The sequence below is a fragment of the Monodon monoceros genome, unplaced genomic scaffold (genome assembly GCF_005190385.1).
Source record: "Monodon monoceros isolate NGI ecotype Baffin Bay Population unplaced genomic scaffold, NGI_Narwhal_1 Super_Scaffold_11, whole genome shotgun sequence".
In the NCBI taxonomy this organism is placed as follows: Eukaryota; Metazoa; Chordata; class Mammalia; order Artiodactyla; family Monodontidae; genus Monodon; species Monodon monoceros.
Window position 1 is genome coordinate 134,347,358 of NW_021703767.1, and position 22,809 is coordinate 134,370,166.

General features: G+C 40.6%; 1 protein-coding gene across 5 annotated transcripts in view; it reads right to left on the reverse strand.

Annotated features, from left to right (window-relative positions):
* TBC1D5 (TBC1 domain family member 5) overlaps positions 1-15,342 on the reverse strand; it is a 540,605-nt gene extending 525,263 nt beyond the window's left edge. For 4 of the 5 annotated variants that reach the window (XM_029214159.1, XM_029214160.1, XM_029214157.1 and 1 more), the window contains exon 1: positions 14,754-14,921. The gene's annotated coding sequence lies outside the window, so the exon portion shown is untranslated. Of the gene's footprint in view, positions 1-14,753; positions 14,922-15,309 lie in introns of those variants that run through there. The other variant, XM_029214153.1, reaches the window with a different exon arrangement.
* Positions 15,343-22,809: the final 7,467 nt, after the last annotated feature.

Consider the following 22,809-nt stretch of genomic DNA (forward strand, 5'->3'; position numbering starts at 1 on the left):
GAGGTAGGGGAGGGGAGGGGAAGAGGGGAGGGGAAGGGGAGGGGAAGGGGAGGGGAAGTGGGTGATGGGGAGGGGGAAGGAAGGAAGAAAGAAAGGAAGAAAGGAAGGAAGGAAGGAAGAAAGAAAGAAAGAAAGAAAGAAAAGAAAGGAAAGGAAAGAAAGGAAAGAAAGAAAGGAAGGAAGGAAGGAAGGAAGGAAGAAAACAAGGTATATCTGGAGAATTAAATAAGAAGCCAGAAAATCATTAAAAAGGGCAAAATCGAAGAAGTCCAGAAAGATAATCAGAAAGGGGGCCAGAAAAGGAAGAGCTGGCATATCAGGCACTTCCCCATCCCGGTCTGTCCCATTCCACCCCACCTTCGCTGCCTCCTGGTCTACTGATCACTTCCCAAAGGCCTCCACTACACTCAATTTTGAAAATCACAGGCTTTGGGTTAGAGAACTTTAAGTGGACCATAGAAGGACCATAGCTTGAAAAGAAAACTCACCATGAGGAGTAGAACATTACACCACCTGACCAGAAAAAGAAACTCATGATGCTTGATACTCCAAGAAGCCAACAAGATGCACAATTTGATCTCTCTACAAAAATGGCTAGCTTCAGGTGGTATGCTTATCTACCTGGAAAAGGTAAGAGAATCAACTGAAAAGCTGTGATGATAGAGTCAGAAAGTGACTGGTTACAAAATACACACAAAACATCAACAGCTTTTCTATTTACCAGAAATTGTCTGGTGGCAAAAATACACATACATACATACACACACACACACACACACACACAGGAAAATCCTATTCACAACAATAAAAAATAAAATACTGTGTGACTGACTAGAAGACCAAATGACAAATCTTCTGATATCTATGGAGAAAGAATAGGTCATTCATTAAGGAGTACTGAGAAAACTAGCTGATCAAAAACCTTAGAATTTTTTAGGGACTTCCCTGGTGGCACAGTGGGTGAGACTCTGAGCTCCCAATGCAGGGGGCCTGGGTTTGATCCCTGGTCAGGGAACTAGATCCCACATGCATGCCTCAACTAAGAGTTTGCATACCACAACTGAGAAGCCGGCAAGCCACAACTAAGGACCCCACATGCCGCAACTAAGGAGCACACATGCTGCAACTAAGGAGACTGCAACTGCAACTAAGGAGCCGCCGGCTGCAACTAAGTAGCCCACTGGCCCCAACTAAGGAGCAGGCGAGACACAACTAAAGAGCATGCAAGCCACAACTAAGGAGCCTACTGGCTGCAACTAAGGAGTCCACCGGCCACAACTAAGAAGCAGGCAAGCCACAACTAAGGAGCATGACTGCCACAACTAAGACCAAGCACAACCAAAATAAATTAATTTAATTTAATTTTTAAAAAGCTTAGAATTTTTTGTACCACTTCACAATATGCCACTCAACATGTTCTGGAATAACTGCAAACCCAAAGTTTTAAATTTAAACTACGAAAACGGTTGAATATATAAAATAATAGCTATATAACCATAAGGTAGGAAAAGCTCTACAAGATAAATAAAAGAAGAGCAAGATCTAACTACATAAAATGTTAAAAACTGTAAGAAAACAAAAAAAAAAGTGATAAAGTCACATATACCCAAATAAAGCTATTAAAATAAAGAAAGATAAGATAATACCCAATAACAATAGGTACAGGGCCTCTCAAACAGTTTTGTAGTAAAGGGTAAAGTGGTACAACCTTCCTTGTGGGCAATTTAGCCAAATGTAACAAAACTGTTAAATTATCTTTTGACCTGCTAATTCCACTCACCACAGTTTATCCTAAATTAACAATAATGCACAGGCACAAAGGGACATGAGCTATCAATACAATAATATTCAGTGTATCACTTCTCATCAGAAAGATTGAGAGAAATCTAGGTGTCCAAGGATGGAGGACTACTTACAGCCCATTCATACAATGAAATAGTATGGAGTGACCAAAAAGTATGCGGAAAAGTAGTAACAGAAGAACATAAAATATTAAATGAAAAATAAATGCAAGCAACAAAATAGCAAGAATCACTTTTAGTTAAAAAAGACAGGGCTTCCCTGGTGGTGCAGTGGTTAAGAATCCACCTGCCAATGCAGGGGACACGGGTTCGAGCCCTAGTCCAGGAAGACCCCACATGCCGTGGAGCAACTAAGCCCGTGTGCCACAACTACTGAGCCTGTGCTCTAGAGCCCACAAGCCACAACTACTGAGCCCACATGCTACAACTACTGAAGCCCATGCACCTAGAGCCCATGCTCCACAAGGGAAGCCACTGCAATGAGAAGCCCACACACCGCAACAAGGAGTAGCCCCCACTCGCCACAACTAGAGAAAGCCCACGCAACAATGAAGACACAACACAGCCAAAATAATAAAATAATTTTTTTAAAATTAGGTATTATTTACATATACACATGTTTAGCTGTGTATAGCTACAATTTACATACACACAACACAGGATAAATAAATTAAAATTAACTCTAAATTAGTTAAGAGAAATGCAGATTGGAGAAGTGAGGCAATTTATCCCAATCCTCCCCACACCGTACACATTGACCTATCAAAATAAGCATTCTTACCCCAAGATTCTTGGACTTCATGAAGAAAAAGAAGTCTAGTTTAATGAATGCAGCAGACAAAAACCAACATAGTGGTACCATCTGCCCATCTCCTATAAAATCCACCTTCACCCCCAAATCCTACAAGGGATCCAGGGCAATCAATCCACTATCTCACCCCAAGATGGCAAGAGATACAGTGTTAGTAACTCCTCTTGGATTCCTGCAACAACTCCAAAGGTAGCATTCTGGGAAACTCTCAAGGGGTTGATTCTGATCCCCACTGGTTATCAGCAAACAAAATGCTTGCCTCTGCAGCCAGAGCCTGTGAGTTGGGCTCAGTCTTCATCCCAACTCCATCAGAAGGCAGTGCATCTCCCCCAAGGTGGTCATATCAGAAGTGGGAGCTTACTTCTCACTGATCTAATTATTCTGAAGACCCCACTATTTGGAAGTGGAGACCTCATTACTTTAGGTTCAACCTTTTTATCTTACTTAGGGACAAAACTTTTAGTAACACTAAAACATAAAACATTCCCGCTAACCAACATTTGTTACTTAGCTTTCTAAACTAGTACTTGTACTACAAACCTGACTTTATTTTCAGCCTCTCCAAGCACGATAACCCTTGAAGAGAACTTTAAGAACTATCCAACAGTCCACGTGATTATTTTTGATAATTCATTTTTATAAAATTTCCACAATAAGCATTACTTTTTGTAATAGGAAAAAAAACCACCTTTTTTCTAATGGCTATCTAAATTATCATACTGTGATTATTTGACCTAAGATATTCACCCATGGCAGCATTTTCTTTAGACAGATATACCACAACTAGTTTATCGTAATTATCATATATAACTAAATCCAATCAATTTTAAAAAGTAAATCATTCTTCTAAATATAGACTTCATGACCCATAAAAAGGTCAAGATAAGCATTCTTGTCAATACAAATTTATGAAAATTTGCAATCCTCTGTAATGACTATTTCAAATCTCTTTTGTTTCAAAACAAGTTGTCCAATAACCGACTTTCCTGGGCAATTGAGTTAAAAAAATAATAAATCTGAAATTATTAAATATTTTCATTGAGTCAGCCACAGATACAACATGCAGCACAGAACAATGACTGAATGATATTATCTTTAGATGTTTTTCATCCAAACTAATGGAAATTTAATGAGCACCTACTGCATGCCAGGCCCTATAGATGCTAAAGATACCAAATGCTAACACACAGATCCTATATTCCAGTTCTCTGTCTACTCAAGGAGACAGGCACTATGATGAATATAAATACTAAAAAATATATATACACACACAGACACACATACACAGACACACAGACCTCAATCCCTTATCTCCAACTCCAAAAATCCTAAAAGCTCTAAAACCTAAAAATTACTTTCTAAGCTGTCAGAGAAACATGGCCTAACTAATGTAAGGTTTTTTATAGTCTTTTTTATTCTATTTAGTGTGAAGATGTGTAATTTCGCTGGGAACATTAATGTGTCTGATTATGGGGTGACTGCTCCTACCCACAGGAGGTTTCATGATATACAGCATATGCACCATACTAATTTTCTAAATTCCAAAACCTTTTTACTTCTGAGACACATATGCCACCATGGGTTTCAGATAAGGGACTACAGACCAAGTTTGGAGGATGCAAAGAAAGATGAATTATTTCAAGGAGAAACAAGTCAGTCGAGGAAGGTAAAAGTTATGATCAGAGAAGCCTCCAGAAAAAGGTTATCTTGTTCTGAGCTTCACAACACTACACTTGAAAATTTTAAACTAATCCTTTTATACTACCACCAAAGACATCTTTTATTGTTTCTACAGCCTTACTTCCTTGTTTTGAAAGATCTGAGCTGCCAAACCATATTTATTCATATTTAAATCTCCAAAGGGATAAAATCATTACTATACCAATCTTGTATTTTCATCCAAAACAGCACAAACTTTCTGTTTTCTTGGCCATACAGCCTTATACCAAATAAATGTACGATTTCCATTAAGTTCATTCAAATATAGTCAGTCTTGAATATGTGGATATGACCAACCACTGCAGATTATCCATAGCAGAACATAATATCTAACACTTAGATGGTAGCATTAGCTATGTACCAGATACTATCTAAGTATTGTATGTATATATACAGTCAGCCCTCCATATACTCTGGTTTCACATCTGCAGATTCAATCAATCATGAATCAAAGATATTCAGGGGAAAAAAAATAAAATTCCAAAAAGTCCACAAAAACAAAACTTGAATTTGCCAGGCTCCGGCAACCATTTACATAGTACTTACACTGCATTAGGTATTATAAGTAATCTAGAGATGATCTAAAGTATGCTTAAGGATGTGTGTATACTATATGCAAATATTATGCCATCTTCTATAAGGGACTTGAGCATCCACAGATTTTGGTATCCACAGGGGTCCTGGAACAAATCCCCTGCCAATACCAAGGGACAACTGTTTATCTACATGTACGTCATATATATATATACATATACACGCACACACACACACACGTGTATGTAACATTTACATATAACGTAATAAGAACAGCATAGGTATAATACATATATTACATGTGTTTATGTGTATATACACACGTATACATACACATATAATCATTTAATCCTCAAAACAACTTTGTGAGGTAGTTTCTATTACTATCCTCATTTTAAAGATGAGAAAAGTGAGGCACTGTGAGGCTAAATAACTGGCCAGCATGGCATTATGAGACATCACAGTAAAGAACAAGCATGGAGAAAACATTTACAACACAGATTTGCTGTTATATTGACCTCCTTCTCAAACTTACTATTATCCCAGTTAATAGAAAATTAATGCCACTGGAATTAGCCCCTGGCCCTCCCCCATCTCCTTCCCCTCCCACAACTGCCCCCATTCACAACCTTTCAGTTCTCAAGTTCTAGTACACAAACTCTATAGCACTGCCATTTTAATGATCTGTCGACGTTAAGAGAAATGTTTTAGACCAGGTGTACAAGCACCATTCCTCAGACTGGGCTGATGTGGGACAAAGTTTTCAGTGGTCTGAGACAGAAAGCGGTGGGGGACAGATGACATATATATTCTTATGAAACACAATTTATTCAACTTAAAATACCATTCTTCATTCTAAGGCTGTCATTCTTACCTTCTCAGAATTAAATATGATAATGATGACCAATGTTTAGTTTCTTATTGTCGTTACTAGCCAAATAAAAAGTCAGTAACCCAGTCAATCCCCCTCAAAATCCTAAATGTTAGAATAACAAACTTAAATAAATCTAACATGTATGCATACAGGGGAGGGGAGACAGTCATAGGCAAGAAATGAAGGCCTCAAAACCTGCAGGTTCAAAAGGAAACAGACACCACTTTCACTTTTAACAGTGACATACAAACTTAGAGACCAGTCCAGCAAACAAGTGCAAACAAAATAAACCACTGCAAATTTCAATGTCTTATTCAGAAAAGATTACAATCATTGAGGCAATTCTTCATTTTGAAGTGGGATAAAATGGGGGAAATTAAAAAAAAAAAAAAAGAATGACAAATTTGAATTTTTAAATGAAAGTCAAGCTCATAATTCTCAACAGTACTAGGAAAAGGGGATTTAAAAGAGTTATCATTCATTTATTTTCTTCCAAAACACAACAAAGAGAAGACTCTTTAAAGCATGGACTCTAGAGTCAGCCTGAATCCCAGCTCTGTGCTGGCATGTGACTTTTACCCTCTCTGCTTCAGTTTCCTTCGAGGTTGGTGTGAGGATTAAATGAATTAAGATACATAAAGTGCTTAGAACAGTGCCTGGCACTTAGTAAGTGCTTCAAAAGTACTGTCATACACGAATCCGCCCACAGGTGGGCTGGCACTAGCCCCAGGACCCGGACTCACCCACCACTGGATGGGCACCAACCGCACCCACCAGCAGGCCAACATCAGCTTCAGGACAACCCAGAAGCCACAGACAGATGTGTCAGGAACCACTCCCAGCCCAACCAGCAGGCAGACACCAGCTCTAGGACCCCCAAGGCCCTGCAGCCAGAGAACCTGGAACCTGGCTCCATTCATCAGCAGCCCGGGACTAGTCCCAGGAGCCCCTGGGCCCCAACCCCACCCATCAGCAGGTTGACCCAAGCTCCAAGACACCCTGGACCCCTCAGCCAGCCACCCTGCAATCCAGCCTCACTCACCAGGGCCAACAGCAGCCCTGAAACATCTCAGACACCACAGCTAGCCATGTCAGGGACTGGCCCTGCCCACCAGCAAACAGACTCTAGTGCTAGGACCCCCTGGACCTACACCCACCCCAGAACCCAGCTCTGCCCACCTGCCAATCAGCACTAGCTGCGGGACCCCCCAGGAACCCACATCCAGCTGTCTCATGACCCAGTCCCACCAACGAGACCAGAGGCCAGCCATACCTACCAGACCACCAATAGCAGTCAGCCTGCCACAACAGAAGGACCCACACAGCCCACACAGGTGGCCCCTAGAACATATAGTTCTGGTGACTAGAGGGGAGTACACTGCTGGGAAACATAGGATGTCTCCTACAAAAGACCTCTTCTCAAGATCATGAAATGTAACCAACCTACCAGATACACAGAAATAAAAATAGCAAACTAGGCAAAATAAGATGACAGCAGAATATATTTCGAACAAAGGAACAAAATAAAACCCCAGAAGAAGAACTAACTGAAGTGAGGATAAGCAGCCTACCCAAAAAAAGTTCAAAGTAGTGATCATAAAGATGATCAAATAACTCCAGATAAGACTAAACAAACAGAATGAGAAGTTAGAAGTTTTTAACAAAGAGTTGGAAAATATAAAGAAGAACCAAACAGAGATGAAGAATACAATAACTGAAATGAAAAATACACTAGAAGGAATCAACAGTAGACTAAATGATACAGAGAAACAGATCAGTGAGCTAGAAGACAGAGTAGTGGAAATCATTGAAGCTGAACAGAAAAAAGAAAAAATAAAAAGAAGTGAGGACAGTTTAAGAGACCTCTGGGACAACATCAAGTGTACTAACATTCACATTAAAGGGGTCCCAGGTGGAGAAGAGAGAAAGGGGCAAATAACATATTTGAAAACATAATAGCCAAAAACTTCTCTAACCTGGGAAAGGAAACAGACATCCAGGTCCAGGAAGCACAGAGAATCCTAAGCAGCATCAACCCAAAGAGGATCAAACCAAGACACACTGTATCTAAAATGGCAAAAATTAAAAATCAAGAGAGAATATTAAAAGCAGCAAGGAAAAAGCAACAAGTTACATATGAGAAAAATCTGATAAGGCTATAAGCTGACTTTTCAGCAGAAATATTGCAGGCTGGGAAGAAGTGGCACAATATAAACAGTTAAAATGATGAAAGGAAAAAACCTACCATCAACACTCTTCCAAAGCTTTCATTCAGATTTGATGGAGAGATCAAAAGTTTTACAGGCAAGCAAAAGCTAAAGGAGCTCAACCTCACTAAACTGGCTTTACAAGAAATGTTAAAAGGACTTGTCTAAGTGAAAAATAAAGGGCCACAACTAGAAATATGAAAATTACAAAAGGAACACTCGTTGGTAAAGGCAAATATACAGTAGTCAATCAACCACTTATAAAGCTAGTAGAAAAGTAAAAGGACAAAACTTGTAAAAACATCCATAACAAATAGTTAAGGGATACACAAAATAAACAGATGTAAAATATGATGTCAAAAACAGTAAACTGGGGGAAGGGGCTAAAAATGCACAGTTGTTAAAACACATTTGAACCTAAAAGATCATCAACTTAAAACAATCATAACTATACAGATATACAGATATAGATATATATGATGAACATGTATATATATATATATATATATACACATATACACACACATATACCTCATGTTAATCACAAACCAAAAATCTATACTAAATACACATGCAAAAAAGAGAAAGGAATCCAAAAATAACACTAAAGATAGTCACCAAATCAAAAGGAGAAAAAAGGAACAAATAAATTATGAAAATAACCAGAAAACAATTACAAAACGGCAGTAAGTACACACCTATCAATAATTACTTTAAATGTAAATGGACTAAACGCTCCAATCAAAAGACAAAGAGTGGCTGAATGGATACAAAATAAGACCCATATATATGTTACCTAAAAAGAGACTCACTTCAGATGTAAAGACACACACAGACTAAAAGTTAGGGGAATGAAAAAAGGTACTCCATGCAAATGGAAACCAGAAATAAAAAAGAAGTTACAAATGACACCACAGAAATAAAAAGGATCATAAGAGATTACTATGAACAACTGTATACCAATAAATGGACAACCTAGAAGAAATGGACAAATTCTTAGAAAGGTACAGTCTCCTAAGACTGAACCAAGAAGAAACAGAAAATATGAACAGACCAATTAGCAGTAATGAAGTTGAATCGGTAATTTAAAAAACTTCCAACAAACAAAAGTCCAAGGACCAGATGGCTTCACAGATTAATTCTTCCAAAAACTCAGAGAGGAGTTAACACCTATCCTTCTCAAACTATTCCAAAAAATTGCAGAGGAAGGAACACTTCCAAACCCATTCTATGAAGCCAGCATCACTCTGATGCCAAAGTCAGTCAAAGATATACAAAAAAAGAAAATTACAGACCAATATCACTGATGAACATACATGCAAAAATCCTCAACAAAATATTAGCAAATCAAATCCAACAATACATTAAAAGGACCATACACCATGATCAAGAGGAATTTCTTCCAGGAATGCAAAGATGGTTCAATATCTGCAAATCCATTAATGTGATATGCCACATTAACAAACTGAAGTACAAAAATCATACAATCATCTCAATAGGTCCAGAAAAGGCTTGTGACAAAATTCAGCATCCATTTATGATAAAAGCTCTCAGAAAAGTGGGTAGAGAGGGAACATACGTCAACATAATAAAGGCCATATATGACAAGCCCACAGCCAACATCACACTCAACAGTGAAGAAAGCATTTCCTCTAAGATCAGGAACAAGACAAGGATGCCCACTCTCAACACTTTCATTCAACATAGTACTGGAACTTTTATTCAACGTAGTATTGGAAGTCCTAGCCACAACTATCAGACAAGAAAAACAAAATAAAAGGAATCCAAATTAGAAAGGAAAAAGTAAAGCTGTCACTGTCTGCAGATGACATGACACTATCCATAGAAAATCCTAAAGATGCCGCCAAAGAACTACTAGAACTCATCAAGGATTTGGTAAAGTCGCAGAATACAAAATTAATATACAGAAATCTACTGCATTTCTATATATTAACAAACTATCAGAAAGAAAAATTAAATAATAAATTAAGCACATTTATAATCACATCAAAAAGAATAAAATATCTAGGAATAAACCTAAGGAAGTAAGAGATCTAGACTCAGAAAACTATCAGATACTGATGAAAGAAATCAAAGACAACACAGATAGATATATTGTGTTCATGGACTGGAGGAAGTAATATTGTTAAAATGGCCATGCTACCCAAGGCAACCTGCAGATTCAATGCAATCCCTATCAAAATACCAGGGGCATTTTTCACAGAAGTAGAATAATTCTAATATTTGGATGGAAACATAAAAAAAACCCAAATAGCCAAAATAATCTTGAGAAAGAAGAACAGAGCTGGAGGTATCACGCTCCCTGATTTCAAACTATATTACTAAGCTACATTAATCAAAACAGGACGGTACTGTCACAAAAACAGACACAAACATTAATGGAACAAAATAAAGAGCCCAGAAATGAACCCATACTTACATGAGCAATTAATCTACAACAAAGGAGGCAAGAATATACAATGGGGAAAAGACAGCCTCTTCAATAAATGATGTTGGGGAAACTGAACAGCTACATGCAAAAGAATCAAGCTGGACTACTCTCTCACACCATGCAGAAAAATACATTCAAAATGGATTAATGACTTAAACGTAAGACCTGAAACCATAAAACTTCTTAAAGAACACCTAAGTCGTAAGCTCTTTGACATCAGTCTTAGTAATATTTTTTTGGATATGTCTCCTCAGGCAAAGAAAACAAAAGTAAAAATTAACAAATGGGACTACATCAAACTTAAAAACTTTTGCACAGCAATAGAAATGATTAATAAAATGAAAAGGCTGCCTACTGAATGGGAGAAGCTATTTCCAAATCATGTATCTGATAAAGGGTTAATATCAAAAATATAAAAAGAACCCATACAATTCAACATTAAAAAAGAAACAACCTGATTGAAAAATGTGCAGAGGATCTCAACAGACATTTTTCCAAAGAATATATAGCCAACAGGCAAATGAAAAGATGCTCAACATCACTAATCATCAGGGAAATGCAAATCAAAACCCCATTGAGATATCACCTCACACCTGTCAGAATAGCTATTATCAACAAGACAACAAATAACAAGTGTTGGTGAGGATGTGGAAAAAAGGGGAACCCTTGTGCACTATTGGTGGGAATGTGAATCGGTGCAGCCACTATGGAAAACAGTATTGAGAGTTCTCAAAAAATTAAAAATAAAATTACCAAAGTTCCAGCAATGCCACTCCTGGGTATTTATATGAAGAAAACAAAAACACTAATTAGAAAAACTAGATGCACCTCTACATTTATTGCAACATTATTTACAATAGCCAAGATATGGAAGCAACCTAAGTGCCCATCAATAGATAAATGGATAAAGAAGATGTGGGGGGGGGGTGTATACATACATACACACACACACACACACAAAATGCAATATTACTCAGCCATAAAAAAGAATGAAATCTTTCCATTTGCAACAACATGGATGGACCTATAAGGTATTATGCTAAGTGAAATGAGTCAGAGAGAGAAAGACAAATACCGTATGATTTCACTTACATGTGAAACCTAAAAAACAAATGAACAAACATAACAAAATCAAAACAGTTATATATATAGAGAACAAATAGGTGGTTGCGAGAGAGGTGGGAGGAGGAATGAAATAGGTGAGGGGGATTAAAAGGTACAAATTTCCAGTTGCAAAATAAATGAATCACAGGTATAACATGTACAGTGTGTGGAATATAGTCAGTAACTATGTAATAGCTTTGTAGGCTGATAAACTTTAACTAGATGTTGTGTACTAGGAAATAACAGTGTTGTGGGTCAATTATACTTCAAAAACTAACTCATAGAAAAAGAGATCAGGACCTAGAGACTATCATACAGAGTGAAGTAAGTCAGAAAGAGAAAAACAAATACCATATGCTAACACACATATATGGAATCAAAAAAAAAAAACAATGGCTCTGAAGAACCTAGGGTCAGGACAGGAATAAAGACGCAGATGTAGAGGACATGGGGAGGGGGAAAGATAAGCTGGGATGAAGTGAGAGAGTGGCATGGACATATACACACTACCAAATGTAAAATAGCTAGCTAGTGGGAAGCAGCCACATAGCACAGGGAGATCAGCTCGGTGCTCTGTGACCACCTAGAGGGGTGGGATAGGGAGGGTGGGAGGGAGGGAGACACAAGAGGGAAGAGATATGGGGATTATGTATACATATAGCTAATTCACTTTGTTATACAGCAGAAACTAACACACCATTGTAAAGCAATTATACTCCAATAAAGATGTTAAATAAATATATAAATAAATAAATACATAAATAAATATAAAAAGAAAAAGAGATCAAATTTGCGGTTAACAGAGCCAGGGGTGGAGGGAGGGGGAGTTGGATGAAGGCAGACGAAAGGTACAAACTTCCAGTTATGAGATAAATAAGTACAAGGGATATAACATACAACATGATAAACATAATTAACACTGTTTTACGTTGCGTATGAAAGTTAAGAGTTGTTAAAAAGTTGTTAAATCCTAAGAGTTCTCATCACAAGGAAAAAAATTTTTTTCTATTTAATATCTATATGAGATAATGGATGTTCACTAAACTTATCATAATAATAATTTCATGATGTAAGCCAAATCATTATGCTCCACACCTTAAACTTACATAGAGTGCTATACATCAATTATATCTCAAACTGGAAGAAAAAAAGTACTGTCATAATATTATTTAACATGAAAAACAATGGTGAAGAACTAGAATGAAGACTATAAAATTTACGGTGCTAAAAATAGTTGATGTTCTACTGCCATAAACCTTTTCAAAACTTAAGCACAACCACTTTTATGTATATAAAGTATGAATATATGAAGTTACGTGTGACACTTTTCAACTTACTTTTTTTAAACGTAAACTTTTCAATTTACATTTTTTAAAATTTAGGAAAAAAATCGATAGGTGGAGACCCTATATTGTTTACAAGTTTGCTTCCAAGGCTCCGGAATGCACTACTCAACTGAGGCTGCAGTTGAACGGGTGACAGAAAGAGCAACACACTCAATACGTTCACCAATAAAAGAAACTTTCAAGAGTATGATGCATAGCCTTTATGTTGATAAAAATCCAACTACCCATTGCTGAGCAAGTCCTTCAATTAGAAGTACACCAAGCTTCCATGGAATATTCGCAGGCCAAGTGATGTAGGCACCACACAGCGTGCACACGTGATACCTGCACTCTTCCTAGTTGAGGGAGTTCTCCCAGTTCTGCTATCACCTCCCCTGGGACCTGGACTTGGCTTACTCTGCATAAGGGATTTCCCTTAGGCAAGCTCTCTCAGTTCATCCTGCCATGTGTCTCTTATCTCAAGCCACCTCTACACCAAACGTGAATTATTAAAACGCACTTGTTCATTGATACACTTTATTTCTTGGCAAACAAGTAATCTACATCCTTGCTACTCAAGAACGGTTCCTCCTCCAGCCGCAGGTAGGCGCTTATAAGAAATAAAGAATACCAAGCTGCATCACAGATCTACTGAATCAGAATTTTTATATTTAAACAGGAGCCCCAAGGGATTCCTAGGCACACTGAAGTTTAAGAACTGCTCTACAGGACTCTACTGCAGATAGCTGTAAAAATTAAAAATGCTCGTTTACAACTGAATTTAGAGATAAGATGTGAAAACTACAAGACGTAGAATCAGAAAAGCTCCTTAAGAGTATTAACCAACACATAAATGAATTTATCATTGATATCAAAGGTGCTCAAAGGTTTACTTTCAACAGTGTAACAGCGCACGCTCATAATATATAGGGACTACATAATCATATATTGGGGCTATATTTTGTGGTACAAAGAATACAAAAGAATGACTGGGTCTAGAAATTTCAGCGCAATCCGGCCCAAAGGTGTGCAACCTGCATTCTAAAATTTGGGGAGTCAGAATTCGATGGTGACAAGTGAAACTCTTTCCGGATAATTATTCAGAAAAAAATCTAAAAGATGTGAATTTTAAACATAAATCATATCCTGGAAATAAAACTACTTAACAGCTACTGAACAAACTCTAGGTCACTTGTAGGAAATTGTTTTGGAGGTTGGTGCTCCTTTTTCCAGGAAACGGCGGGGGAGGGGGCGGGAGGAGGCGGTGAGCCCTTAAAAAAAAAAAAAATCAACGTTCATCCTCTGCAAAGTTTTCTCATATCCTGAAAGGCCTCAACTTGCATGTTCCTATAGGTGAAAAAACTCAAGTCGTACTCAAACAAGATCACGTTTCCATCTTGAAAAATGAAAGGCTTTTTTCTCTTCTCAAGGCTGCACTTTAAAACATTTGGGGATTCCGGGTCCTTCGGCTTCCGGCCCGCAAAGGAAGCGTGCTGCCCGGGGCTGAAAGGAACAGGGAAATCTACCAAGTAGGATGTGGAGCCCGGGTCCGGCCACCAGGCTCTGCCTTCTCGCTGCAGGGGGCCCTGCGGCCGGGACCCCAAAGGGCAGGCAGGCAGCAGGCTGGGGAACAGCCCCCCGGCCCCGCCGCCCCGGAGCGAAAGAGCCTACTCTCCCGCCACCCAGCCCCGGCCCGCCCGGGATGCGCACACGCGGAGAGCGCTGCGAGTCCCCGTCCGCGGCGGCGGCGGCACCACAGGCCTGCCAGGGAGGCGGCGGCGGAGCAAGGGGAGGCGGGACTCGTCCTGAGAGGCTGAGGGGAGACCGGGGCGGGAGCGTCTGCATGTGGGGACTGCACTGGAGGAAGGCGGAGGCGCTCAGGGGGCCCGGGCTGCTTTACGATTATCATCATTATTTTGTTTTACCTGTGGCGCAGGAGGGCTCCCCAGCTCCTACTCCCTGAATCCTCCTCCTCCTACCCTCCTCTTTCTCTCTCCCTCAGTCTCTGCTGGGCGCTCGTGGTGCCGGCCGGGCCGGACCCGACCAGAGAGAGAACAGGCCAGGAGGGGCTGGCGGCGGCGGTGACCAGCGGCCACGTGACCACGCCCGCGCCGTAACGGCGGCCGCCTCCTGCCTCGCGCCCTCCCCGCGCTCCACCTCTAATAACCCCGCGGCTCGCGCGCCCAGGACGCTGGTGCGCAGGCGCCCGCCGGGGCCCGGAGACTGCGCGGGCGCGACGCGCTTGCTCTCGGGGCCGGGCCTGTGGGGCCCCGCGAGGCGCGAGGCGGAGAGGGAGCCGCGGGCCGAGCCCTCCTCCGCTGCCGCTAGAGCGCATGCGCAGGATGGCTTTTTTTTTTTTTTTTTTTTTCCCCCCCCACTTTCCATTACTTCCCCTTTCCCTCTCTCCCTTCCACACCCCCTCTCCGCCAGCGCGCAGCTGGAGACTGGGACTCTGCCCGGGACTTAGACCCTCACACTCACCACCACTACCTTCCCAGAGTGAGACCTTCTGAGGGGCTGGCCCTCCTGCCTAAGAATTTACATTTCCTTGTTGCAGCTGAGTGGACTCCTATTCCTGCTTCAAGACCCAACCAATATGTCACTTCCGCTGTGAAACGTACCCCACTCTAGTTTGTGGGAGTCACTAGCATTTTGTGCATACCTACTTAAGTATAATTCGTGGAGAAATAATACATAACAGTTATTTTTTACAAACCACAGTACTAGGCTTGTATTTTATGTTACCTCATAACCTAGGGCAGTATGTCTTTAGCATTATGGTGTCTCGGCAAAGGTCGGATGACTGACTGACTATCCGAATGCAGATCTGCCTAAATGCTGTGCCTTGGCCTCCACCTCTGCTTAATCATGATTTAAACAGCGCGGTGCCGCTTTCGCTTGTTTCGCCAATATGAAAGCCTGTGAATGAATGGTAATGCTAATTAGAGTGGTAAATGCTTCACCTAGTTAAAAAGATTTATGGTCTTTTGTTAACCTGTCTTCACAAAGAGCCCAACGGAAATTGATACTGTTGAGTCCAGAAAAAGGAAACGAATGCCGAGAAAGGTCAAATTTCCAAAGGTTAGCTAGTTTCAGAGGAAGGTCCCTGCGTGGGAGACCTTTGTTCACAAACAAACCCTCCCCTGCACGGGAGGATTCCCTCACTTTCTGCGGGCCCTTTTTGTTGCAGAAGCAGGACAGGTTAAGTGAGTGCCTCGTGCCAGATTTAATCGGGAAAAACTAATTAAAATGTAAAAACGTACTAACTGGTAGCTCTGGCTAGACCAGTCATCATTACTGTTAAACTAGTGAATATTGAGATGAAGATGTTCAAGAAATAGAACTAGCAACAGAAACCCAGGAAAATGTTGGGATAAATGTTGATCAAGAAACAGTGTTAACAAGGGCTTCTGAGAAAAAGGAAAATCACAACCCAGCTCTCGTGTGTTTGCATTGTTGGTGGACTCTTTTCTGCACTTACCAATGGATACACCCATGGATTGATTCCACCCAATAATTTCAGCTACCACCTCAGGTATGCTAGTAGCATTCCACTCTAAGTATCTAGTCCAAGGTTCAGAATCTGTGGGACGCCATTATTTTGGTGGCCCACGATGAACCATGCCTCCACAGAAGTCATGCTCTTGTGTAATCTCTCCCCTTGAATCTGGGCTGGACCTGTCACGGCTTTAAACAATAGAATATGGCACACGCACACACACACAAATCTGTGCCAATTCCAGGCCTAGGCCTTAAAGAAAGGCTTTGCAGTGACTACACTGAAATTTACCAGAGCCCGTACTCATGGAAAGTGAAGACTATTAAGAAATCCCCGCACCAGTTTGTGTTCTGGGAAATGGCTTACAGAAAAGAACAGTCCTTACACATAAGACTTTGGTAAGACTCTTTCTGCCCCTTGGGTCCACCATTGTGTTTATGCTGAGGCCACACTCCCTGCTGGGCTGCTCCCCAGCTGACAGAGCACAGCGGGGCTACTAACACAGGATTCCTCTAATGGGCAGCTTTGGCTCAAGGATTCCCCACAGGCCTGGTCAAAACTTTCTTAGAACTGCCTGCAGTCTTGGGACTTTCTTAGTTAATCTTCCTTCCTTCCTTCCCTCTTAGCTTTTACAGGTGTCAGACCTGCATCGTGGTCTGAAGTCTCTCTCCCAAGTTCCTGCTCCCTTCCTTTTATCCTTCACTGCTATTCTCTCAATTAAACTTCTGTATATCCAATCCCATCTTGGTGTCTGCCTCCCTGAGGACCTGAACTCAAACCCACCCCCATTCTAGGATTTTACCTGGCCCACCCTCAGACTAGAGCTACAGGTCACAATTATGAGTCATATCAAGAAATCCAACTTCTCTCATTCTTCTCTGTTTTACATTTTCAAAACCTTTTCATCACTCAGACCCATCCATTAAAATGCAGCTAACCCCCCGGTAGAGATAACAACACGATTAAAGCCTTTCACTATTAAGAAAATAAGAAAGATTAAGAGTTATTTTGACTACAAAGATAATTAACATTGTAATAAAGGCTGTTAGGCTAATAATAAGAATTACTAAAAGTATTGTAGGATGACATGGGCCATTTGGGTCTCCCCCTCCCCAGCCTGTGTTCCTGTAGCAGATACTGTCGCGGCTGTTTTTGTAGATCATAATAAGAGCTATCTCCCACCAACCCTCAATCACCTCTCCCTTTTCCCCACCTCCAACCCCCGTTAAGAACCTGAAACCAACAAGGCCAATCAGCTTCTCTTTCAGAGAGAATTGAAAATTGGGATTAAAAGGTAACTAGTTAGTCTTTGTATGTAGCTAGAATTGTAACAACCCAATGGAGTAGGCCGTTTCATCAGTTACGTCTTATCAGGACACTAGAAACCATTTCAGTTATTTACACGCAGAGAATCTAATACAGGGAATGAGTTACACGGGTGAGGAAAGAACTGAGAACGAAACAAGCCATGGGGAGGTTACCCAGAGATTGGCAGCAGCAGGGGGAACTGTACTACCCCTTAGCTGAGGAGACACAGGAAGACGTCATGTTACTAGGGCCCTAGGGCTGCGGTCATCCGATGGAATCTACACCGCGGTAATACAGAGCCTGAGTAGTTGTACTCAGAGAGAACTACTTAAGGCAGCTTTCCTCAGAAGGCACTTATGAGGTGTCCCCCTACCCCACTGACAGCCACAAGGAGTGAGACAGGGACCCTTCCTAAAGAAGGCTCCTGGCTATTTGTCAGATGGGAAAAGGGATGCTTGGCAGACAGAACAATTCATGTTCACTGCATTCCTTCCATTAGTTGCTCAATACAACCTTCTTACACATAATTTCAAAATGTTCTCACCTAATGTAAAGCAACTATCCATTTACTAACCCTGTTGTCAAAGCATCAGTATTATTAGCAGGCACAAAACCAATTGGTCAGTGTTATTAGACTTCAGTGATATCAGGTTTAAAGTCATTTTAACTCACATCTAAATCATGTATATTACTCTGCAAAGAGCCTACCCGCCCCCCAAAACAATGCCGAAACCAGAAATTGATTTGTTTGTAGTGTCTGCATATCGGTATGTCATAGACGGCTAGCTCCTCTTCCCTGCCAAATTTATTTTCCTCTTCTGTCCCTGGAATTGAGGCTTAGCCAGCCTCGTGGCCACCTGTCTAGAGACTACATTTCCCATGCTGCCTTGTGGCTGGGTTTGGCCACGTGACTTTGTTTTCCTCATGGAGTACAAGCGGGGACAATGGGTACATTTCCCACGTTCCTTGCCTAAAAGAAAAGTGCTGGCCCTATACTGCCTCTTCTGCATGCATGCCACGTGGCACACGGACGTGGTGTGACCCAGCCTTCAAGACGTGGTGTGAAGAAGGTGACCCAGCCTTCAAGGTGCACAGCAGTAAGATGGAAGGAAACTGCGTCCCTGGCTTGCTTCACGCAGAGCTGTCTCCCCAGCCTTTACTGCCCCACTACAGCTTTAAATTAGAGAGAAAGAAAGTTCTACCTTATTGAAGCCACTGAACGTTTAAAATCTCTTTCTGAAAGCTGCATACCTGATACCCTACCCACTACAATATGTAAGGTATTATATTCTGTTAACTAAGTTGTTATGTGAAGAATCTCAGGAAAGACTGTCTAGATACATTTTTAAAACACAAATACGTCACTCACCCTTGGAGGAAACGACGTCAACATTTATGGATCTATGAAGAACATCAGCTACTTTGAGACTGCAAAACCCACGTTTGCACCATTAAGCTTTTTATTATCACCAGAGCACCTATGCTCAAAGTTGCCCTTAAAAATCTCGGAGCATTCAGAGGCATTGGGAAGCAGTATAGAATGGAGGTTAAGTGCATAGGACCAGAGTAGAATAGCTCAAGTCCAAACCCAGTTCCCCTTACTTGGTAATGATGTAATCTCAACCAAGTTACTAAAACTACTCAACCTCTGTGGCTTCAGTTCCATCTGTGGGATAAGGATAATGACAGTCTCTAATTTATCAGGTTGTTGTGAGCATTAATTGAGATAACCCACTATTAAGCAAGATATTTAGCACATGGTAACCATTCAATTTAAAAAATAGATATTATGTTTTTATTTTATTATTTTAAATCTTGGAGTCTCGATCAGAAAGATACATCTGCAGTCTGTAGGAAGAGCAAATTATTCTAGATAAAGCCATAATGATTGGGATTCATTGTTTGCATGCACAAAATAGCAAATTCTGGACTTCGGACATCAAAAATCAAAGGTATTTTTGTTGTACTGACCCAACATCTACGATGTATCCACTAATATGCCTAAATGGCACAGCCCTAAAAGTAACATCTTAACTTTGTTACTTTGAAAGCACCATGTCTAAAAACATTATCCTATAAGGAAAAAGAACTTATAGGAGGTAGACAATCAGTGTTAATTTTCAGTCGTTTTGTGGAAAGATGTTGGGGCCATGATCACAATCATGTAAAGCCATTTCTTTGAAGCTTTTGTTCTAGGTGATAGCAATGATTTCCAATGGATTACTTACTCTTGGTCAGGTACGTACAGATGGTTCCATGGTAAACACCTCTCAACATGATTTTATGATGTCTGTGTTCCATATGAGACCCTTTCATTTTTTTCCTGGCCCAGGCTTAAAATGTGCCAAGAAAAGCAAAAATAAGTAACATGGCTTATGCCATTTATTTCATATTCCTGTTATAATGGTTGTCCCCTCTGTGTTGACCAGATGCTTGGATGTCCAACGTTGCCTAGACGGTGAGTTCCTCAATGGCAAGTGGTATGTCTTATTCATGTCGGCATTGGCAGTGTTTTAAGTGCTTAGCATCTGACAGGTATTCAATAAATGTTTGCTATGCTAAAAGTAAATATGTATCATATTACGGAAATCATCACCTTGCTAAATGATTGAACAGTGTTCTACTCATCTTACTGCAGTGTAACAAATTACCACAAATATAGTTGCTTAGAAAAAAATACATTTATAATCTCACAGTTTCTGCAGGTCCAGAGTCTGTGAGTGGTTTACCTAGGTTCTCTGCTTTGGGATCTCTCACACATTTGCAGTCAAGATGTTGGCTGAGGCTGTGGTCTCACCTCAAGGCTTGACTGGGGAAAGATCTGTTTCTAGGCTTACATGGTTACTGGCAGAATTCAGTTCCATGCCAGCTGTAGGACCAAGGGCCTTAGTTTCTCGCCAAGTGGACCTCTCCAAAGGGCAGCTCATCACATAGTAGCTTGCTTCGTCAAAATCAGCAAGAGAGGGTTTCTTAGCAAGACAGAGGTCACAAACCTATGTAACATAGTCATGGAAGTGACATTCCCATCACCTTTACAATATATTGTTTGTTAAAAACAAGTCACAAGTCCCGGGACTTCCCTGGTGGTCCAGTGGCTAAGACTCCATGCTCGCAATGCCGGAGGCCCGGGTTCTACCCCCGGTCAGGGAACTAGATCCCGCATGCCGCAACTAAAAGAGCCCGCGTGCCGCAACGAAGCTCCTACACACGACATCGAAGATCCCGCGTGCCGCAACTAAGACCCAGCGCAGCCAAATAGGTAAATAAATAAATAAATATTTTTAAAAAAGTGATGAGTCCCTTCCACACTTAAGGGGAGGGTATTACACAGGGCACGTATACCAGGAGGCAGGGATAACTGGGGGCTCTCCTAGAGTCTGTTCACTGCAAGCAGGATCTTGGTATAAACAAGATACGAGTACTTGGTCCACTCAAATGAAGAAGCTTCATTAGGTTCACATGTTAATTCATGAGAATGCCCAGATACTTGCTCAAATATGTAAATGCTCCAGATGCATGTTGTAAAAGGAAGAGAGTATTTCACCAAAGTCCTTACAATCTGAATGGATGTCTCATAACTCATCAATAGAAAATAGTTGAACCCTGAATCACCAGTCTTTTTATGCTGAATGCCCACCTAGAAGTCCTATAAAATGATGACTGAAATATGAACATTAAAGGTATACGACATCTCTTCTACCTTGGGAGTTCCCAGCAAAAATGTCTCATGTGGTCCTTGGCGTGCTCCAGTTTATTCCATCCATCTGGACAGCCAGCCAAAAGCACTAAGCACACACACAGGAAGACAAATGCATGAGAACCATCAACAATGGGAGAGGTATTAATTAGCCATTGTTGCAACAATGTTGCGTAACAAACGACTCCAATATCTCAGTGACTTACAGAAGCATTTCTTTTTCTGGCGACGGAATTGCAGGTTGGTAGCGGTTCACATGCTCTCACTTGGGCTAGACTTGGCCAAACCTGACCAGGCTGGACTCCAGGCTTTGAGCTTGAGTTCAGGTCTGTTCCACACGTCGTCTTCATTCTGAGACAGCAGCTACACAGGGGCTGTTCGTGTTCTGCTCATGCAGGTGGCAAAAGTACAAGAGGAACAAGTAGAAATATTCAGTAACTCTTAAGGCTTTAGCTCAAAACTGGCACACCAGCACTCCTGCCCATGTTCTGTTGGCTAAAGCAAGTCATATGGCTGAATCCAGTATATGAACGTGCTTATCCTAGTGGGAGGCAATGCCAAATCCTGGGAGAGGACATGGCAAATCATTCTAATACAAGGAAAGACTAAAACCTGGGGCATCTTGAATGAAGGTAAACACAAGGTAGCCAATCTTAGAATCGGGTCAATTGCCTGTGACGCTCTCATGAGCTCCCTGACTGTTGCTTTAAAAGAACAAGCCGCATCATCATGTAACTAACAACTCAGTCCATTCACTGGTGCAACACTGTGCTCCCTCGATACGCGATCCTCTATAAAACCCAAAATCTACATTACGGTAATATAATAAAGGTAAAGATGTTACAAGCACAGGGGCCTTAAAAATTATAGTTCCCATGGCAAATATAACATAGCTTTGTGTGCCCATATACTGCAAAGACAGAAGTCCTAACGATAAACAGTAATGGGAAATCATGCATATTCAGGGATCAGGGTGATGAAAGAGTTATAGATTCAGTTAGGAAAATTACTTTGGGAATTTTGTCTTATGGATGGAGACTCAAGTAATGTACAGCATAATACAACTGAATGTTTAATAGGTGACTGAATAATTTTCATGCAGAAATGCTGCAATGTTGTATTCCATATAAAAAGAAACACTTCTTAGATATATTATGGATAGTGCCAATATGTTATTCCTGTGTTTTTGTTTCAAATTTCAGTAGTTATCTTTAACTGATGGTTCTTCATTGGGATCTATTTCCTCATAAATGACTCAGCCTCATGAACCTGGCGAATTGAACTATTATGCTTCTATTTACTTTTTAACTCACAGATCTTTCAAAGATCACCTGTTTTCAACTATTGTTTACTTGTTAAAATGGATTATTACAGAATAACATGCAGCTTGCCATTTAACTTGGTGTATTTGAAGGACATTAGATGTTATACTGTATTTAATCAATTAACTTGACATTAAATTTAAAATTCACATTGA